This window comes from Equus quagga, chromosome 22 (assembly GCF_021613505.1).
Source record: "Equus quagga isolate Etosha38 chromosome 22, UCLA_HA_Equagga_1.0, whole genome shotgun sequence".
NCBI lineage: Eukaryota > Metazoa > Chordata > Mammalia > Perissodactyla > Equidae > Equus > Equus quagga.
The window spans coordinates 645870-669090 of NC_060288.1; the positions used below are offsets into that span (position 1 = coordinate 645870).

General features: G+C 43.5%; 1 protein-coding gene across 1 annotated transcript in view; it reads right to left on the reverse strand.

Annotated features, from left to right (window-relative positions):
• PSD3 (pleckstrin and Sec7 domain containing 3) overlaps positions 1-23221 on the reverse strand; it is a 643022-nt gene that overhangs the window by 566667 nt on the left and 53134 nt on the right. Inside the window, exon 2 of the mRNA XM_046648392.1 lies at positions 13436-13485. The gene's annotated coding sequence lies outside the window, so the exon portion shown is untranslated. The remainder of the gene's footprint in view (positions 1-13435; positions 13486-23221) is intronic.

A 23221-nucleotide genomic window follows, 5' to 3' on the forward strand; every position in this document is an offset into this window, starting at 1 on the left:
CCCACACCAACAAGTCATTGCATATGGCCTGCCCCTGGGCAGGCGGCGTGACCTTGGAAAAGGCTGTTCTCTTTGGTGCTGGCAATCCAGAGGAGGGGTCAGGTGAGAGCTTCCAGCTGCCAACACTTTCAGCAATGGGAAGCGAGGGAGATGGGGGTGCGTGGTGATGAGTTCTTCAGTTCCAAAAGTAAAAGGGTGAGGCAGGCAGGAGTGGTGGTGGTGGAAATCTGCATAGTGCATCACAGCGCTTTCTCCAGTGTCCAACAGATTTGGGATTTTATCCCCCATCCCCAAAGGAGCAGCCTTCTTAAATAAATAATTTTCACAATCACATCTCTGAATCTTTCTTCATAAACCCAAAGTGGTGAATTCTTAACCCTTTCTCCACACTTGTTTACTTTAGGTGACATAAGCTTTTATGGAAGACAAACCTTGTCATCGAAGCAGGTAGGCTTATCTCACTAGTCATCAATGTGCCAAATTCACAGATTTTAGCTCAGAGTAGAGAGCACAGGCCTGAACCTTCTGCTCTGCATGGAGGCTGTAAGAGGGGATGTGGTGTGGCATGCCTGGATGAAAGAAGCAACTGCTGATCAACTCAGCAATTCCACTCCCCTCCACCCTGTAATTCCACTGATCCTTGATCTATATCTTCATCGGGAAGGTTTCAGCTCCCAAGTTTGCCATGATCACTCTAGTTTAAACCCTACACCCTAAAAAAACAAAAATAATACAAAAGACCAGCGAGGAAAGCATCCTTGTCCTGATCCAGCACCTGCCTCTGCCTGGCCGTCTAACTGCCAGCGCCACTGGTCAGCTCACCACCTGGCATCCGTCTGGCCATTTTCTTTCTTGATGCTCACACACGGCTGCCTCCTTCCTTAGCATGACCTTCTTCTTCCTTGACCTCTGACCAGCTCACAGGACCTTCAGCCTTAGTCTGGATCTCTTGGTTTCCAGTGTTGTCTTGTTTTGACTATTGTTGACGCGGTGTTTTTAGTCGCTGCCTTATTCTCCTGGATCTTAGTTGCTTGTATCTCTTCTGACCTGTAGCAACCATTGGAGAAGCCTCTATCTGTCCTGACCCCATCGCTACTCATGTTTTAGGCTGTGCCTCTGTGTCCAGGTTTTGTCGGAGACATCACGGCTCTCCTAGCAAATAAGAGCTGTCAGGTTGGAGCATGGAAGGCAGGATGGGGAGGTGGAAAGAGCGCTGGACTAGGAATCAGAGGCCTGGGACTGGCCATTGAACCCTGGAATGTCAGAGCTAGAAGGAACTTAGAGATTTTACGGTGAAAGTCTATTTTTTCCCTAAGAGGGGGACTAATGCCTACAGCAAAGTGTCCTGCCTAAGTCACAGAGCTATTTAGTGGTAGAGCTTGTGTGAAAATCTGACCCTTGATACTAAGTCTCTTGGTCTTTACTCATAAACAGTATGACCTTGAACAAATAAATTTTTTCATGTCTCTGAGCCTTAATTTCCTCATCTCCCATGAGTAGATTGTAATACCTTCCCTGTATATGTCATAAGTTATGAGGATCAAATAGCATCATATGTGTAGAAAGGATTTATAAAGTCTCAAATGCTATATAAATGCAGTGTAATATGAAGTCTCTCAATTGCCTTCTTGATGGGCTACAGGTATTTAGTTGTGTATCTTATTTTTCTTGTGCTTATTTTTTGAGATGTAATATCCACGTGTTAAAGGAAGACACAAGACATGTGAACCCCTAAGGTTAGACTTAACTTGCCTTCTTGGGGCCAGTGACAAGAATAACAAGCACCTAACTAATAAGTTCCCTAAGATTTTGAAGAAGAATAAACTTTGCTGCATTTTTCATGATTACTATATTTTTTTCTCACAATCTATAAGGTGAGTTCAATGAAATTACACATATACAATTTGTTTTTGTCTATTTGCTTTGGTCTCAAATAATTTGTATAACTAGGAAGGAAAAAGAAGGTAACCAGAATCTAAAGTTTGTCTCAGTCTTCTGAACATTTAAAACAACCAGATGGAATAGAGGGAAGAGCACGAGACTTGGACTGAGAGGCCTGACCTGAGCAGGCCTGGACTGATGTCTTTTGGGTCAGCCCCTGATCCTCGCTCAGTCACTATCATATCAGAAAAGGAAAATGGCAACAATCCTATCTTGCCGGGTTGTTATAAAGTCAAGCAGGAGAAGGTACCTGAAAGAGTTTCGTAAACTCTGAAGCAGAGTTCCAACTTCTGCTCAAGCCAGCAAATGGGTTTAATTTTGTGTACACCATTGGCATGCACAGTGCTTTACCAATTTTCACCTGCTTGTTAACCTTTTTAAAAGGGAAATTTCATATGAAAACCTGGATTTCTGTCTCCTCTTGGCAGCCCTGGATTGACATTCTCAGAAGCACAACCAACAGGACTGGCCACCTGCCATGGAGACCAGGTAACTGCTGCCACCGATGACTGGGCGTCCCTCTTGTTTTTATTACACTGGAATTCTTCTTGCAATAGAACGAAGAGGAAAGTGAAGCATGTCTTAGTTTCCCGTCTTTATCAAAGCTTAGAAAATGAGAGCTAGACTGAGAGTTTCACAGGGCTCAAGAAAAACAAGAGGAGGTATGTTTCTTTGTAGAAGGTAATAATATGCTTACATGTTTAGGATGCAAATAAAGTATATTTGTCTTCAAAGCAAGCCCTAAGATGCCTTGATAAAACAAATCCAGCCTGAATATTGTGATTTCTACTCTAATATGTTATACAATGTTAGCAAGTATTATGTCAGCATCCATTATTACTTATTTCTCCTCCTCGCTTCTGTTTAGCAGAATATGAATTGCTTTTATGGTCATTAAATTCCTCTGTGACTTTGAAGCACTCTATCATAAACTTTTATAGTATTATCTGATAAGTTTCAAGTGTCTCCAGTGGAAGTATGAGTTGCTTATTTTTAATCTCCTCACATTTCCAGCTATAGATTCCAGTTCATATCACATATGAATTCAAGGAATGGAAGGACAGACCATAGTTAGTATGTCCACTGCCTGCTGCAGGAATCACTCTTGCAAGGTGTAAAAATTGACTCAGCATGGATTGATCATAAAGCCAGAAGCCAGCCAGTTTTCATCTCCTCCTGGAAGACACCGCTGTGGGCTTTTATTACCTTCCTTGCAGGTCATCCATTCTAACATTATTTAATGGCATTTAAACACATGCCCAAACACCCAGGCTAGAAATCCAGAGTTACCTTTGGGTCATCCTTCTGCTTCACCTTCCATATTAATTTAGTTACTATGTTTCATGAATTCTGCTCTAAAATATCTCTGGAATCTGTGTCATCTTCTCCATCCTCACTGCAAAATATCATTGCAATAATTTTTCAGCTTTTCTTTTCCTGCCTTTCCTCCACCATATTGCATTCTTGATGTTGTATATATATTTATATATCGTTCATATATATATATATATGTACACACACACACACAAATAGTATAACCACCTCTCGTGTTCCTGTGTTTTTCTATTGTCTGATGATGTTCAAAGTTCTTACCACGACACCTTCAAGAGCTGGACCCTTATATATCCCTTCACCTTCAACTTTGATCATTTCAGACCCCACTCATTCATTCATGAATTTCACAAACATTTATTGAACATCTATAATATTCTGAGTGTTACTGTATGTTCTGAGGACACAGCAGTGAACAAAACAGACAAAAATCTCTACCCTTCTGGAGTTTACATTCTGGGGATGGGTTGTAAGTGGCAGATAATAAACCAAATAAGCATGTAGAATATGGAGTGTGTTTGATAGTTATATGTGATATGAGAAAAATAAAAAAGGAGAGGATAGGGTGTAAGAGAAGAGATTGCAATTTTATGTAGGGGGATTAGGATGATTCACCAAGAAGGGTCACTGAATAGAAACTGGAGTGTGGAAAGCAATCATGCCTACGGGGGGCTCCTGTGGGTGGAGAAGAGTGGGCAAGAAGGGTGAGTAGAGGGGAGGTAAGTGGAATGAGGGGAGGGGAGGTGTCAGATCATTTAGGGCCTTGGTCGGTCACAGTGAAGACTTTACTCGGAGTGAAATGCGGGGGGGTCATTGGGGGGTTTCGAGCTGGAAAATTACATTATGTATCTCACATATAAATGGATCACTCTGTCCACTATGCAGAAAATAGACTGAAGTGGGGCAACCCTGTGAGAGATGGTGATGGCTTGGACCAGGGTGAGAGCAATAGACCTGGTGAGACATGATCAGGTTCTGGACCCTTTCAGTGAAGCCAAAAGGATTTGCTGACACTTTGGATATGAGGTGTAGTGGGGATTCAATAGTGACCCCCAGGCATTTGGCTTGAGCAACTGAAGGATGCGGTTGCCATGAACTAAGAAGAGGCAGAGCACGGGAGGAGCCAAAGGAGGCAGGCGGTGGAGAAGCAAGAAGCTTGACTTGGGGTGTGAGTTTGGGATGCTCATGAGATATCCAAATGGACACCTTGAATAGACATTTTGAGAAGGGTCCTCCACACCAGGAAGAGCACGCTCTTGCCTTGCCCTCAACACCTTGTTCTTTCATGTTTACACGTCATTTTGCACTTGCTCAAATGTACTTTCCTTCTGGCCTCTACTGTACTGCTTATTGCATTGCATTGCAATTGTTTTAATTTATCTGTTCCTTTCACCCTACTGTCCTGCTATGCATCCTCAGTATAATGCCCAATTCAAAATAAATAATCAAGAAAAATTCCTTGAATGATTGAAACCTATAGGGGCCATTGAACTATGTTCAGTTGTTAGATTTCTTGATAAATGTTGCTGTTTTTCCTTTCCCACAAAAAGAGCTGTTTGGCATATATTGTTTTAATCAATGTGAATTAAATTCTATTTTTGTTGATGTGCTTTCCTCATATTCCCTTGGGCATGCAATTTATCAAGCTTGAGTAATATCTGGCACACAGAGTCTCTAATAGCTTCCTTTTCTTATTAGATCAACGATTGTCTGAATTACTGGGAAAGGAAACAGCTAGAAAGAGAATGGCCCAATTTCTTGAAAATGGTGCTAAAGAGAAGACATGGCAGTATAAAAATGTTGACAATGAAGTTGCTTTGGGGGCATTTGAATTCTTATTTACGGAAACTTGGAACAATTTTTAAAGTATATTTTCAACAACCAGTGACTTGGTGATCATAGTTTGGCTTCTGAATATTGGACGCATTTATTGTGTCTTTCTTTAACATTTGGCATATTTTAAAAGATACATTAAGAAGAAAACCTCATTTTAACAAACAAATTCCCCCTCACCCCTCTCTACCTTCACCAGCCCACCAATCCCTCTCTGGAACCTAATCAGTTAACAGCTATTTTCCCCATTTCTTCAGAGACTGTCCAAGCCTTAATATATGTGTCTTTAATTATATGTGTCTATAATCTTTGTGTCTATCCTTTATTTACATAAATGGGGCCCTACTGCATAATTTTTTCTATCACATAGTTTTCTTTCACTTAACATATTTTAAGAATGTTTAGAAAGTAATAGATGTAATAATAGCATGTGTGCCAATACACATCAATATAGGTTTTTCTTGGCAATGGCTCCAGAACATCCCACTGTACAGATGGGCCATAATCTAATTAAAAATATCCTAGGGCTGGCCCCGTGGCCGAGTGGTTAAGTCCGCGTGCTCTGCTGCAGGCGGCCCAGTGTTTCGTTGGTTCGAATCCTGAGCACGGACATGGCGCTGCTCATCAAACCACGCTGAGGCAGCATTCCACGTGCCACAACTAGAAGAACCCACAACGACGAACATACAACTATGTACTTGGGGGCTTTGGGGAGAAAAAGGAAAAAAAATAAAATCTTTAAAAAAAAATATCCTACTGTTGGACATTTATTATTAGGTATTTATTGTTGCAACAAACAGTGTTGTGGTGAACAACTTTGTGTATATATACACATGCATACCTGTATATGTAGATACAGACACATTAGCATTAAGTACCTATAATATGTGTCTGTGTGTATATGTATATATAGTTACATGTGTATATACATATTTAATGTGCTTCATGTATATATTTAATGATAATTATCTGTTGGACACTTTTTAAAAGGAAATTTACTGTTATAATTTTTGACATATAATTGACAACTCTGAGAAACCCAGCAAGACACACTAGTTTCCTCAAACACATGCTGCACAAAATTTAATCAGGACCCAGATTTCTATTATTGAAGCCTCATTAACCAAGCCATCTACACTCATTTTCGAGAGTGCTGGCTGGCCAAAAAGCAAGTAGCAGATGTTGACCTCGCAGAGGTTAACTTAACAGAGTTTGATTGGATTCCGATTCAGTCGCTGCTCCCACTGCTCCCGCAGCCGTGCTGCAGGCAGAGGAGACTGGCAGGTGACGTCATGGTGTGGATTGCAGGAGCTGATGCTCCAGCGTGACTCACACCTATGCTCTGAAAGGCTCTATTGTTGTCTTTTTCCTGGGTGGAGTGGGGATTTGACTCACTCGCTGGCTCAGTCCCCCAGCACACCCTCAGATCTGCTGATGGAACTTCCATGTGGGGACATTAACTCCATCACACCACCTCTCCAGCAACTTGGTAAAGTACAGAGAGCACCCGTCTAGGATGGTCTTTTGCTGTGCAGAATGCAGCTTATTCTTGAGGTTCTCCATCCCCCCCCACCTCCCTCCCCAAACCCCACTGCCACCACCCAGCTTCCTAACGGCACTTCGGGGGATCATTTAAGTATAATCCAACAAGCATGGTGTGGGTAATAGTGTGACTAAACATTTCAGCTAACTCTATGTGCTTAATCATGGCTATATAATTTGTGAATAAATCATGCCATGGTGAGTGCAGTTTGAGCCTCACCTCCTCCTTCGAGGGGAGATGATAGTTTCACGGCTTGGGTGAGCAGGCTTCAGGTTTTGGTTGGGGTCTTGATCCTCAGCTAAAGCTCCATGTTTTCCCATGTTTGCTTCCAGAGACTTCTTTTCACATTCTGGTTGACACGGTTATGAATGTTACGAGATGAATTCCTTGCTGCCAATTCTTGGTCTTTCAATTTATTCCTTTGCTTTCTCCTTCCTTTCACGAGATGCGGCTGCTTCTCCCCAAATATTCCGTTTACTCCTCATTTTCCTTCTGGTGTCAGCATCTGCATTAAATCAATGTCTGGTCTATGTTTGTTCAACTCTTTGTGTCCTGCCAGAGATTTCTCTGGGAAATCTTAAGACTTCTTCTGCTGGTGGGAGTGGCTATTTCTCTGCCATTCAGGAAACCTCCTTAGTGGGTCAGGAGCAGTCATCGGGAAGAGTGCTCCCTCCCCAACACACATGCACTAAATAGAGTCCTCTTGATGCTAATGACCATTTCTGCATTTTAAAACCACTTGAGACAGGCAGGAGTGTCCCCTCAGCACCTTCCCTCTTTTTTTTTTTTTTTTAAAGATTTTATTTTTCCTTTTTCTCCCCAAAGCCCCCCAGCACATAGTTGCATATTCTCTGTTGTGGGTCCTTCTAGTTGTGGCATGTGGGATACTGCCTCAGCATGGCTTGATGAGCAGTGCCCTGTCCGCGCCCAGGATCCGAACCAACGAAACACTGGGCCGCCTGCAGTGGAGCGCACGAACTTAAGCACTCGGCCACGGGGCCAGCCCCTCAGCACCTTCCCTCTTTAATCCTCTACCACCGCCTCCTCAACTGTCCTGAGCTTTGGTCTGTTAGCAGACGGGAGGGATGGAGCAGCAATGCTTGATTAAGAGGGATGAAGCAGGAGGCAGGCAGGGGGTTTCAGCGTCTGGATAGAAAGTTGTTACAGGTGCGGCTGGGATAAGAAGGCTATGATCCTGTTCTTTGGGGTGGTGCTTATTCTGAGCCACAGTTTTTAGTTTTAGCTGTCTTTCCTAAATTCTTCCAAATTGGTCAGTTAGAAGCACAACATACCATCTGCAGGAACCATTTTTTATTCCACTGTCACCTCCTCATTCTATGCTTTGAAAGTGCATCTTGTCAAGGAGAACCAATGGAGCAGATGTGCTGTATCTCGCTGACGACCTTCCCTGATGACCCCAGCTGACACATACTGACGCTTGCTCTCATACTGAGGCTCAGTTTAGGGGACGGAGATCTTAACAGTAGACAGCATCTCTTCTTTTCTTTTCTTTTCTTTAAGATTGGCACCTGAGCTAACATCTGTTGCCAATCTTTTTTTTTTTTCTTTTTTTCCCTTCTTCTCCCCAAAGCCCTCAGTACATAGTTGTATATTCTAGTTGTTGGCCCTTCTGGTTGTGCTATGTGAGATGCCACCTCAGCACAGCCTGATGAGCGGTGCCATGTCCGCGCCAGAATCTGAACGCGTGAAACCCTGGGCCGCCGAAGCGAAGCGTGTGAACTTAACCACTCGGCCACGGGGCCGGCCCCTGGAGTCAGCATCTTAATAGGAGACTTGGCCAGTGGCTTCTTTCTGCCATGTTTCGTCTGTGCGGCCATGAGGAGGAGATTTAACCTCTCCTGCCCTCCTGCGCATATCGTCTAAAGGCGGAAGGCTAGCCCAGGCCTCTCAAGGTCCCTTTTATCTCTGGTATCTATGAACCAAGCACTTAGTCTGCCTAATTTGTTATTGCCCTCATCCTCCCAAGAAAAAAGAAGTACAAATAAGAGGTTACCCAAGTCCCATGAGGTAAAGAAGATGACAGTAATAGGAAAGTTGCTGTAAGTCAGATGATGTGTCAGAGCAGACAACCTTCCACACCCTGAGCTTCCTCGAGTTCATGGTTTTCACTGAGAAAGAGCGGCATCACAGAGGGAACGTGGGATCATGTCAAATGTGTTCAGCACAGCGCCTGGAACACGGTCAGGCACTGAGAAATGAGAGCTTCTGATAAAGATAATAACAGGCTTTCTGCTAACTTTTTATGGAGGGTTCCTTATGTGATGTACCTAGTCAGGTATGCTATCTATATACTTTCCATGGAGCAAACAGGCACACACATTTTAACGTAATATTATAGTGTATCTCTCTATGAAATATGCCTCATTTCAATTCCTCCGAATTATGGTCTAATTTTACTATAATAAATGAAAAGTTTAGGGATATGTTTACCTGGGGGACAGGATGGTCTAGGAAGAAGGATACGGGCTTTGGGGCCTCCTGGAGTTTTTCCTGGCCACGAAAATTAAGGACCTTGTAGTTAGACATGATGCTGCCTTTGGAGCAGGGACCCTTCCTGCTCTCCTGAGATGTCAGTTGGCACATAAAGCCTCAACTTGCGCCTGACCCAGTCCAGGGCATATCTGCCCGTGGAATGCCTAATCAAGTCTCATCACAATGAACTTTCACCTTTGCTCCTTTACTGGGTGGTTGCTTTACAATGTCAAAAAACGTGAAAGGTTGGGTTTGAGTGGTGCTCAAACTCAAAGGCACAGAACCCTGAATTTGATCCTGAACCTTAAAAGCAAGATTCTTCCGTCTTGCTCATCACTCCCAGTCTACTCCAGTACTGTATAGCTGGCCCCTCCCGGCCAAATGACCTGCCAGCTCTAGGCTCGGCCCTGGTGAGGAGTAAGCTAATGAAAGTCAGACCTGGCAGGACATTGGGAGCTCTCACGCATAAGCGAATGGGCTCTGCAGCTGGTTTGCTGCCCCTGTCTGCGGTATGGGATGTGAAGGGCTGAACTGATGCTCTGTGATGCCCCTGTGATTTGAGAGCTCCAGTATTCCAACTCAGTCTTCACCTAGAGTATGTCTGTCTGCCCTACCTTGTTCTGGGGTTTCACTGCCGTCAGCTGAGACCATCACCAACTCACCCAATACCTGCTAATCTATTCCGCCAGGGCGGGGTACTGTTTCTGCAATGGTTCCTATCTGCCAGTGTCTGCCCTTTATGCCAAAGGCTGGTCCTTGAGCTGACCCAGATAAACTCCCTAGATCTGGCAGTGACTGATTCTGAGAACCATGGCCTCTTCATTGCCCCAGAAGCTCCTCAAGGTGGACCCCGTTCTGGACTAACCCTGGACTTATGATTCAGGCCCTACCTGACACGCTCCGCCTGGTCTGGTCCCAGTCTCCCTCTGCACGTGTGTCCCCTCGCCGTCTGCTCTCACACTCCACCCCAGGCCCACTGGCCTTCCTCCTCGTCCCACTGTGACCTGTGAAACTTGGTCCTACTTTTGGTCATTTGCACTGGCTGAGCCCTCTGCCTTATGTGCTCTTCCCAACTAATTTTACTTGATTTGCTCCTTCTTATCATTCAGATCTCAGGTCTGTGTCACTTTTTCAGAAGGACCTTCCCTGACGACCCCAGTCTCTTTCACATCCCTCTTTTCTAAATCTTTACATATCATCTCCCACTAACTGATGTGTTCGTGTTTATTTATCTATTTTAATTATCATGTATCTTTGTCTATCTTTTGCCCCTTCACCTCCTCTGTGTTCTGCCAATTTAAGCTCCATGAGAGCAGGGCCTCGCTTGTTTCAGCCTCTGCTGTCTCCCAGCATCTAGCATGTCTCTTGGCATACAGGAGTTGCTCAATAAATGCATATTAAATGAATGTTAACCCCATCCTGGGTAGGAGATTGCTAATTCCCATCTGGGCCACCACATAGTCAACTCAACTCACATCCTCTTCCCCACTGGGCACACCTAACTTGTGCAGGTTTCGGCTACACAGTGTAAAGTAATTGTCTGGCTTTTTGTCATGAGAACACTGTTGTTCTCATTTTAAAAATGAAATTGAAGTATGTCAATAAAATAATGAGACTTTTACTATATACTCACGTCTTCAACACATTGTTAAACTTCTCCCTTCTAGCTTTTTAGAGTTGGTGTGTCACTAATAAAGCAAACATCACATTCCAGGGCATTCTTGTGTCTCTCCCTCTCTGCTCCACCAGCCGTCTTTGCCCTTGGCTGTGCCTGAGGACCCCCAGGCAGGTCCAGAGCAGACACTGGGGAGAGGAGCAGGTGGATGGGCTGAGGCAGGGGGACACCATTTACGTGCTGCCCCCAACTGTAATGGGCTTTAACTGTCTGTCACAGGCTGCATGCAAAATTCCAGGAAACTGAGAACTGCCTCCAGGAAGGCAGCGATGAATGACAAGCTGTGTTGGCCTGAATCAGTGATAAAAAGAAACTTCGAGGCACAAATTGAAGTGATGAGGCTTAGCTGAGAACTGCTTTGAAACAGGCTGGAAAGCCAGTCTCCCAGGTTGCCATTAGAGAGGGAGCAGCTCTGAATGAAAACAACGCTCAGGAGTGTCTGATCTCACAGGGATGTGGTTGAGCATATGGCTGTTACTCCAACCACACCTACACACACCCCAGAGATGGGGAGTGGCTGTCAAAACTCACACCTTGATGTGGAGTACAGACTATCTGTGTGGATAGTGTATAGAGCACATCAGTGGAACTGGAAGCAAGATGTGGGAGACCTCAAATGAAATCTAACGCACGCTACTAAAATCCTACTTGTAATTCTAATTCCTAACAATCATATAAACTTCGCATTCTGTTGAGCATTTTCTGTCCGTTATCTTGCTTGATCCTTATAACAATCTCATATAGGCAGAGCAAATAATATCATCTTTACAGCTGAGAAAATTGAAACTCAGAGTGAAACTCAGAAAACTAACCACAATGTCATACATGTCAGATTCTCTTATAGGTTCAGCAAGTTCAACTGAATCTAAGAAACCACATTTTTCTGAGTTTTAACTTTGAGTAACTTACATTGGCCTAAAGAACTTTCCAGAACGCTATGATTTTAAGAAGCCAATAGAGTATATAGGTCTGTCTCATTTTTAAAAAGCTGAGTGGGTGAGGCTCCACATTTGCAGAAAAGAGGAAATTGGGATGAGTAGTAATTATTCACTTTATAAAAGGAATCTTAATTTATCAAGAGAATATGATATGACTTTAAATAACAAATTCTTTTAAATGTACACTAGAATATTTTAAAATATCTTTACTTGTGTATCTACACTGGTACATTTTAAATGATCAAATTTATTGTATAAATTAAATAGGCAAACTAGAATATATAAAGACAATCTCTATAATCAAAAAGAAAAAGCAGACAGAATAAAAATGGACAAAACAGATTACCAGCTGAGTCATAGAAGAGGAAGCCTGGAAGGCCAACAGACACTGCTTAAGGAGGAATTATAGCTCCCCTCTTCCTCCCGGAAGCATGGTTGTCCAGCCAGGGAATATATTTCCCAGCCACCTAAGGATGTGCCTACGCGTCTGTAACACTAAGTTATGCCAAAGGAATGTGAGTGGAAGGGATGTGTGCAATTTTTGCCTTATTTGCCTACAAGAAAATTGCTTCCCCAGAAATTCTCTAATCTTTTTCCAAAAGTTGGTATGTGGCAACAACCCATCCGCAACCATGAAGACAAGAACGATGACCTAGGGGATGGCAGTGTAACAAATGGAAGGGTCCCTGAATATCTGTGTGGGGAAGAGCTGCCTTACCAGCCTGGACTGCCCAACATAAGATTGTTATGCAATTTAAACTACTGTCTCTGGGGGCTTATTTGTTACACAGCAGCTTAGCCTTTACCCTAATAAATACAATGTTCAACTTAACTAGTAATCTGGGAAGTGCAAGTTAAAACAAGATCTCATTTCATACCCTAAGGTTGGCAACATTTAAAAAGTCTGATGAGGGGCTGGCCCAGTGGTGCAGTGGTTAGGTTTGCATGTTCTGCTTCGGTGGCCCAGGGTTCACCAGTTCCGATCCCGGGTGAGGACATGGCCCCACTTGGCGAGCTATGCTGTGGCAGGCATCCCACATATAGAGTAGAGGAAGATGGGCACGGATGTTAGCTCAGGGCCAGTCTTCCTCAGCAAAAAAGAGGAAGATTGGTGACAGATGTTAGCCCAGGGCTAATCTTCCTCAAAAAAAAAAAATTAAATTAAAAAAAATTTTAAAGTCTGATGATACTAAGAATTGGCAAGAATATGGAAAATGAGAAACTCTCATATACTTCTGCCAAAAGTCTAAATTGGTAGAACTGCTTGGAAAGCAATTTGTCAATAATTCTAAAGTAGAAGATGAGCATCCCCTACGGCCCGTCAATCTCCTTCCAGGTGTAGCAGCTGCACACACTGACACGCCTACGGGGTGGCCACAACATCACCTGTTTTAGCAAAATTGGAAATAACCTGAAAGCCCATTAATAAGAGGATGGATAAATAAGTTGTGATACTTTCATATAATTGAGCACTATTAGCCGTTAAAATGGGTGAACTAGATCGATATACGTCAATATGAATAAATTTCCAAAACATAATATTGAAGAGAAAAGAAAGCTGAAGATTATGCACAATATGATAGCATGAGGTAAAATTCAAAATACGCAAAGCATAACTGTATTGTTTTGACTACATATATATGTAGCAAAAGTCTAAAAACCGTCTGGAAGAATACATACCAGATTCTTGACAGGGGTCGTCTCTGGGGAAGGAAGGGAAGGAGATGGATCTGTGGAGAGAAATAAGGAGGACTTCAACATTATTCATAAGGTTTTATTTCTTTTGTGAAATAACGTCATGCAAATTGTTAATATTTGTTGCTGTGGCTATCTGGGACAATCAGTGGTGTGCTGGAGCTGGACCACACCAGGAGAGCGGGTTGTGCACATCTCTTCCCAGCTCCACGTTCACTGATGTCACTGTGATTGCTTGAAATCGGCCCTGGTGGAAGTACTTACACCACAGAGATCAGCAAATGCTACAAATCACCAGAGTTTTTTTCCCCTGGAGAGTCAGTTGTTAACATTGACCAGCACACCACCAGGTATAATGTATCTATTAAATTAATCTTGGTACTTTTTAATGACTTTTCAGCTTTTCAAAATACAAAAAATTAAAATTCCATCTTCGTCTAATTTTTTGGGATTATGCTTTTTGCACATAGCATCCTGCGTGTATCTTGCTGGTGATGAAAAATCACCAGCAAGATCTCTCAGAAAGATCTAACCAAAAGTCAGGTTTTATTTGGTTTTTGAGAAAACTTGGTTCATTTGGTCTGGGAGGAAATTTTGGCCTTCCTGCATATTCCACAATTTCAGCAGCAAGTGTCCTCAAAGCATGTATGACATCCCCATGTGACAAGAGGCTTCCTGCCTCTTCTCAGGAGATCACATCTGTCATGACTGCCAGAATGCCTACATTTACTCACTAAATTCCTTTTGTTAAGCCACAAGTTTGATTCCTACTTGTGAAGAGTAAATCTGGGTTCAAAGTGCTTACGATTTGGCCTTGAGAGTCCCTGTGATTTGAGCAGGCCTCTACATCCACCGCCTAGGCTTATGGTAATCACGTTTTCTGAATCCCAAGTCAGGACATGCGGCCATGTTGCTATAAAGGACCGTGGGGAAGGAAGCTTGACTTCAGTCCTGTCATTGAGATTCTGGGCTTTCGATCCTTCTAACCATAGTACCAGGTAACAAAGACGACTTATTCCTCTTTAACCCGTATGAATGCTCTGTCAACCTCAACCTTTGGGATGATTATTCTAAAATAACTTTCAATTTTTGTTATTAAAAAGTAAAATATATTAAATGTATAAAATATAGATGTGAAAACAGAAGAAAATAAAATCATCCATCCATAATTTCATGACCCAGAGATAACAACCATTAATAGTTTAATAGATAACTTTTCAGCTTATTTTGTGTCTATTTATATTTTTTCCAAAATAGTATTAAACTGCTTTAACCAGACTTTTCTACTTAAGACTTTATCATTAACTTATTTCCATGTCATTAAAAATTTTCTTCAAATGTGTTACTTTTTTATGGTTATGTTGCTTTATATAACTGTAATCAAATTTATTTTACCTATTTTCCCACTGTTAAATATTTGGATTGTCTAAATTCTTTGATATAAAAAGCAATGATGTGATTATCATCCTAGTAAATCTCTGCATACAACTCTTTTCCTTTCTTTGGTAAGTAATTCCTGAGTCAAAAATTATGTATACTCTTCAAACTTTTTTTGCTGATTACCTTTATGGAAATCGGTTATTCACGTGGAAAACGTTATAACATACACAAAACTACATTTCAAGTATATTAAAGACTTAAACGTAAAAAGCAAAATTTTCAAACTTTAGAATAAAATTTATGAAAATATCTTTTATGACGTCAGGTCAGAGAAGAGAGAAAAATGTAATCAACAAAGGTAACAGTAGACAATTTTGAGTATATTAAAATTAATCTAAAAACTTTTGTATACCCTAAGGTATTATAAAAGATAAAACACAGATGGCAGGAAATATCTACAACCTATATAACACAGAAGGATTAGGATCCAGAACGTAAGAACACATATAAACCAATAAGGAAAATATAAGCAATATGATAGAAACATAGGCAGAGAATATGAAAGGCAGTTCACAAAAAGGGCACTCTGAATGGTTAATAAACTTAGGATTCAGTGCTCAAAAACTAGAAATAAGTGAAATGTAAATTTAACAAAGTGGATCACATCCATCAGATCGGCAAAGATTGAAAGGTCTGACGTCAAGTTTAACGAGAACATGATGTAAGTGGGACTCTCACACGTTGCCAACGAGAACATGAATTGGTTCAAATATGCGGGGGGGTGCAATTTGGTGACAACGGACAGTGTTTGCTCCTCAGGGTCAACCAGGGTGCGTCAAGCCAAGAGCCCAGGGAATGGCGTGAAGGAGGCCCTCGCTCTCCGGGTCACACAGTGCAGCCTGGCTCCCAGGAGAGGGGCCTCCTGACAGGCCGGGCTCCAGGTGTCGGCTCGCGGGGCCCTGGCCCTGCTGCACACATCTCAGAAGCAAACCACTCCATTTTTAAATGACACCCGCGGGTCCCTTCCCGTGTGCACCAAGAGACATGAGAATTTCACTGAGCATTATCCTAGGAGGGAAAAGCTGAAACAACTTCAACGTCTATCAATAGAAGAATACATTTATAAATACGGTATATTCATGGAATAGAGTATCATAAAATAGTTAAAACAGATGTAAATGTGGCTAAATTTCATAGTAAATCTCAAAAACATAACTTTGTGCAAAGCAACAAAGCAAGTTGCAGAATGGTACATTTGGTATGACCTATTTACATAAGGCTTCAAACATGCAACATAACATTATATATTATTCATGGATACACAAATAGACAGTACGAGAACAGTCACAGAAATGATGGATACCAAACTCATGGTATTTCCTCTTTTTATGAAAGAAGGGAGAGAAATAGGGTCAGAGTAATAATGTAAAAGGGGGTTTCTTTACCTGCTTGTTAAGGTTTTACTTTTCTAAGTGAAGAATCTGAAGCAAGTACAACAAAATGTTAAGATTTTTGAAAGTTGCATGGTAAGCACTTGGGTGTTAGTTAAATTATTCTCCATCATTTTATGTATCTTTGAATATTTCATAATTTTTTAAAACAAGCAAAGAGGAAAAATTAACAAAGTTCGTATTCATTTCTATAGCCGGATGACTTTGGGCAAGTCAATTAACTTTTCCTGAATATCAGTTTATTATTCTCTAAAATAACGATATTCATTCCCAACTTGTAGAGTGTAGCTAACTCTGCTGAGGTTTTCCTGCTGCTTGTCCCACCTGGCTCAGCGACGGAACTGCCCCTGACTGCGGGTTGGTGGGCGGTACGCAGGAGCTGGCGGAGACCAGAAGAGGCCCCATGTCATGAGATTCAGAATTTGGAATGCCTAGGCTGCTCATTGGGCTATAATTCTGCCTTCACCGATTACCCTCACCTCTGGGGCATTGTGGTGGACACGGTGATGTACCACCCAAATCTCCCCGAAGGAAGCACTTCTTGCTCACTTCAGCTGTCAGCTCCTCCCTGGATTACCTCAACTGCAAAGAGCCACCTCATTCAAGGCCCAGCCTGTCCCAGGACAGCCCATATCCAGTGACTGACAGAGCTGAATGTATAGACAACCAACCATTCTGGCCTAACCAGGACAACTCCGAGGCTGTTGCAGCGTCACTTCCCCTCCCTTCCACGGGGACTGAGGGCATCCCCTGATAAACATTCTAGAGGCTAAACTCTGTCTCAGGCTCTGCTTCCTGGAGAACCCAACCTATGAAGTTGGTGTTGGGAGTGGGGTTGAAGCTGGGTACCTGAGGGTTACTGTAAATATTTAGTAAGACTTTTTGACCTTGTTCCCAACACAGACGCAAATGCAAAGAAGTGAATCTTGTGAATTTACTGTTTTCTTGTTTAACCTGAGGGGAGACTCAAGGGTCACAAGGATTTATGAGCTTGTTTTACAGAAGAAAAAGAATGCCTTCAGGGAAGTTACAATCACCAGATAACCAGGCCCCAGCTGCTGTGGATGCCCAGAAGTCAGGTTGCCCAGGGGCTCATCTGGAGCAGAAGAAACTTGGATTACCCTTTTGTTTCTCCAAAACTCCTCCTGCCCAGCCCCTTAGCTCTATAAAATCCCCTGATTTCCTCTCTTATTAGGGTGGATTTGAGAGAACCTATCCTCCCACCTTCTCGTTTTGGCCAATTCAAATCACCCTTTCTCCATCTCCAGGTGCCATGTCTCAGTGATGGGCTTACTGTGCATTGGGCACAAGAACTTGAGATTAAGAGGTTTGGTATCAGGGTGACAAAGATAATATGGGATTTTAGAACTGAATCACTTGCCACCCGGCTGGCAATGAGGAACCCTGCACCCCAGCAAAAGTCAGTGAGGCACCCTGGCACGAAGTGGACATCCACAGGGGCTTGAATAGTGTCTACCCGGTATTCATGTCCAACCAGAACCTCAGAGTTATATTTGCAGATGTGACTAAGGATCTCAAAATAAAATCATCCTGGATTTAGGATTGGCCTTAAATCCAATGATTGGCATCCTTATGAGAAGAGGGGAAATACATAGTCAGAGAGCCATAGGGAAAAGGTATGTGAAGGCGGAGGCAGAAATTGGAGTCATGTAGGCATGGAGTCTGGCTACAGGCATACAATTTCACATTTTCAAATAAATTCTAATGTATTAAAAAAGGAATTGGTAAGTAAAGGTGGTGAAACTAATGTCTGTAAATCTGTCCACAGCAGATCTGAGAGTTCTGAGAGCTCCATTAATGACTCCTAAATTCTCTGTGCTTCCAGTCAGTTTTATTAAAGAATTTAAGAACATCTGACCTGTAACAGCTCAATGTAAGCCTACAATTTGCTAATTGAAAGACTGCCTGGAACTAAGCAGGCCTCGCACAGCAAAACCCTCTTGCATATCGGAAACAAAGGGCTCTCAAGAGCTTTCCAGTTTGCAAAGGCATATTCATGCTTGGAAATTCATGGGTTTAGCATTTTCAATTAGGTCATTTCAAATCTTTAGGTTTTAGATCAGAGGATTGAGAATACGCAAGTATGGTCATGGGTCATTAATTGGAAATAGTGGAATTTTCTGTGGTACCTCTGAACCACTGCAAGAAGATACTCAATTTAAAGCCGTGCGATGTGCACTGTACCTTCCCTAATTAGATTATCCGGGACTAAATGTGAAGAGTTAAATCATTTCTTAATGCAACAGGAAACAAATTCTCATGGTGACGTGACCCAGAGGAGAATTAGCAGCGATGTTTCTACAGAAAGGCTTTAGTGACCTCAAACCAGAGGTTAAGGCAGAAAGGGTCCACCTCAGAGAGAGCAGGCATTGCTCCAGGGGCTGCCGGTCAAGCCACAGCCGAGTTGATTCATTATCCAGGGCTCGTCCAGGGTAGCTGGTGCACAAACAGAAGTGTGATTGCTGTTGCTGTTTAAGGAGGTTGTCTCAGCCAATGCTAAGTTCACTTCCTTCATGCTGACAAGCTGAACAGAGAAGTCAAGATGTTTCACAGAATGAACCCTGATGATTTCCAGTTGTTTGCAAATCTTTTCTTCTTAATTTCCTTTTGTAGATAAACTGCTTTCTCTTTCCTTTCCTTTCTTCTCCCCACCCCCCCTTGAGCACACACTCCCACCGGCAGGACGTGCAGGGTGAGGGAACTACTCGCCTTGAGCGCAGAGGAACGCAGCTCCGTCAGGTCCACCCACACAGAGAGGAGCCTGCTTGAGGAAGCTGCAGAGGAGGGGGAGGCCCTCCGAGAGCTGTCTCCCTGACCAGTCTGGGAGGAGACTTCACTACCCTAACCCCACTCCATCACTGTGCTGGTGACGACAGAGGCACAGAGAAGCTGAGGGACTCACTCGAAGCGCACAGCCTGTTAAGTGGCAGCCCTGGGACTGGGGGACGGGCCTCTTGAGTCTCCATCTTGTTCTTACTTTTCTTTTCTCTGTAGTAATTATAACCCTAGTTAAATTTTTTCCACCTTGCCTTGCAGTGAGTTCAATTTTAAAAACTGAATGTAAAAGCTAGTAGTTCAGGGCCCGAGTCACAAGTGCCCACAGGTTCTCGATGGTTAAATGAGCCTGGACCAGAGAGGGCGGCTGCGACCCCACTTGCATGCACTGTGGTCATGCAGCATAAGCACCCGTTGGGGCCAGAACTTGCAATTCTTTTCAAGATTGAATAATGTTTTGAGGCAAGATTATTGCTGTGGGGAAGACCTTTACAATAAGTGAAAAAAGACAGAGACGTGAGAATAGGTACTTAGGGAAAAGCCAGTGGTCTGATTTGGGGACATATGGAGGGGTGTCTCTTGATCAAGATAAGGGTGTGCATCCTATAACCCACAGGGAGACAGGTGTGATGTTGCTCCAGCAGACGCGGCGTGCAGAAAGGTCCACATGCAAGCCCAGGCAGGATTACTCTCCGCACTGGGTGCCGCTCTAGTACGGAGAACAGCTGGCAGTCTTGCACCTTCCCCACATGCTGCCTCTGCCCTGGCTGTGATGCCAGACGAGCCTCTGGAACTCACATCACCCTTCGGAGTAGGAGGAAGGGGCAGGGAAAATCCTAACACGGCTGAAAAATCCTTGTGGTGATATGTTTAGTTGGAACTGACTAGATTTTCCATCTTCAGGAAGAATAGGGGCTTAAGACAGACTTTAGGTTTAGTTATAGGAAAACAGAGGCAGTTCATCTAAGTCTGAGGATGAAAGTCAGCCTCACTGTGCACACAGGAAGGAGCGGCCGTTCCGGATGAGCCTGTGCATCTTAGGAAGCCAGGTGCTTGGGTTCTTGCCCAGATGTCTTGCTCCTCTAGATAACTATTCCATTTCATTCCATTTGCCAAAGTCAAGTCCATGAGTTTTCCATACATCGTGCTATGACTAAGAGCTAAAGCAGAAACATCAAGCCCCAAAGAAAGATCAAGCATTGCTTTTTTCTATGTTGAAGGCATGCTTTGGAAATGTGGAATTTCCTCCCAAATATTTCTATTAAAACATCCCTTCCTGCAATCTCCACTTTGTTTAAAAAACACTTTTATAATAAGGGAAATCTGAATGTACTTCAACTACAATACACTAAAACAGACCACAATACACTGAAAAGACTTAAAACCATGGGGAAACTATACAGACATTTTTGACAGTCCATATTTTAACTTTAAGTACATTTTTACAAACTCTAAACAATAGGAAAATACATCCTCCAATTTCTTTCAGTCGATTTGAAGATAGTCACTAGGTCTCCAGGACGGCTCCATGCAATGTGTTGCGCAGCAATGGTTTCAGGAGACTGACCTGGCACCTCCATCCAACTCCGGTGGGGGTGAGGGCGTGGGCCTGGCTCTCCTCCTGGCTCCACCAGCAGTTCCCCACGTGGCTTGGGTGGCAAGCCTTCCTGCCGTGGCACCTCACTGCCTCATCCTTAAAATGAGGGGCCCCTAGATGATCTCCAGGGCTTTTCCAGCTGTCACGCTCTTTGATTCTACTTTTTTTTCATGAAACATTAGGATTCACAGATTGATGATTGAATTTTTTTCTCCTAATAACATATGTTGTGTTTTGTTGAGGAAGATTGCCCCTGAGCTAGCATCCGTGCCCATCTTCTTCTACTTTATAGGTGGGACGCCTGCCACAGCACGGCTTGACAAGTGGTGCATAGGTCTGCACCTGGGATCCGAACCTGTGAATCCTGGGCTGCCAAAGCAGAGCGCACGAACTTAACCACTATGCCACTGGGCCGGCCCCATAACATATGTTTTGATCAGAGTCCTTTGGAGCTAATTTTGTTCATCTTCCTAAAAGTGGATTCAGAATTTGTCTTTATACTCACACACATGAAGGGGAACTCTCCCATCCTATGCAGCCCTTCGTCTCAGATCAATTAACGCTCCCTTGCTCATTGCAAGTGATTGTAGACCACTTAGTAAGGGAAAGCATGATCCCATGAGAAGACCAAGCGAGCATGGCTCTCCACTAGGAAGACAGCCAGTGCCGTTCTAGCAGGGACCACTCAGGACAAAGCACTGTCTGATCCCTCTATTTCCAGATGGCTTGAGTGGCAGAGTCAGAGGAAGCGACAAGTTTGGGGGCAGTTAACAGTGTGGCAGTCTGTTTTCAAGTACAATTTTGCTAAATATAAAGCTCAGAAACAATTGCAATCAATGTAATTTTGTAAAAAATATGACACTCCAGGAAGGAGTGCCACAGATGACAGGGAAGAAAGGGAGAGCCCGGAAGAAGAATAAGATGCACAGCAGCAGAAAGCAATCCCTGCGCAGATCTGGTTCATAATGCTGCACGCTCTCTCTTCAGAGAAGTCAAGAAAGGAGCTTAGACATCTAGTGCAGCCACGAGAGGAGGACTGGAAAGATGATATGGCCTCCCGAGGGTCACTGGGCTCATAGGAACCAGAGCTGCCAGTGGGATGCCCATCATTTGATTCTTGGAGCCATGCCCTTTTCACCTCCCCGTGCTATCATTATTATTGCATCTGCACTTTCTCTTAGCCCAATATTTTAAAAAGTAGCTCTGGGAACTAGTGTTAAACATCTTAAATGTATGGCATCAGGTGAGAGAGAGGCTAATCTTAGTTTTGCCATGAGTAAGCACTAGACATACAATTGCAAAAGATGCACTATTTCACTTGCCTTACAATGGCCTCTTTTTAAGGGAACAATGCAATTAAACTCCTCTTTCTGCGCTGGCAATCAGAACTCCTGATCAATAAAGCCCAAGATAAATTACTATCTCACTGTGTGATCCTTCAACTAACACTTATTGAGCAAACGACTTTGGAGAAGTGCTGAGCAAACAGCAGCGAAGGCTCCCATTTTTTGAGCACTTGTTACAGTAGATGCCGGGCACGGTTCTGAAAACTTGGCGTGTGTTAAGTCATTTAACCCTCAAAACAATCCCACAAGGTAGTATTCTTATCTGCATTTAACAGATGAAAACCAGACAGGCAGGCTAGGTAACTCGTCTAAGCTCACAGGGTCAGCGGCAGGGCCAGGATTCAAACCCAAGTAGAGCCCAGCTCAGTGAGTAGGACAAAGTCAGACCCTGCAGAGCTCCAGAGCCAAGTGGGAGACGAACTCCAACAGTGAGAGAGTGTGTGCGCGGAGCCGACCTGGTTCAAACTGTCTTCACCTGCCTCGAGGGGATTTAAATTGCATGAATGCCAAAAGGAAAAGAGAACATTCGCATTTAGATGCTGACATTCAAAATAGGATTTTTCAACTAGAAAATAGACTTGAAAGGCAGGTACTCTTGAGATACGACATGAAAGGAAGAAAGCTTTATCAAACTCCAGCCTGGCAGTCCAGACCAGAGTTTCATGTAAGGGCGCGGACACAGCCAATCAGGAAGAAAAGGAGAAAAGCACCCTTTCTACTCCCAAGATGTATTTGTATGTTTGATAGAATGTGGAAATATTAGGGGCAGGAGAGTTGAGGTGTCTGGATGTCCCAGAATAAATCAAAGGGCAGAGCTGCATGTTCAGCCAGAGCAAGGGTCTGGTTTGCACTCCTAAGCTTCCCACACATCTCTCGCAGTGGGGATGCTAAACTGAGAGCCAGCTCACAGCAGGAGAGCTGGAGGCAGGCCACCCGGAACAGGGGACAGGATGGAAGATGTAAGAGAGACCTAGAGGGATCCACACCTGGTGGGGCTAAGGCAGCAGGAAGAGGCTGCCAGGTCTTCCTGAGCTGAGGAATAGCTGAGTGCCCGAGAGTGGATGCCAGGACAGCCCCTCTCTGCTGGGATAGGAGAGGACCAGAGAGCACTGCGTGGAGGGAAGTAAGTCCCTTCACACCCTCCATCAGAGGCGGAACGTCTCCCCCCCTCTATAAACTTGGAGGCCAACCCAGAGGAGTT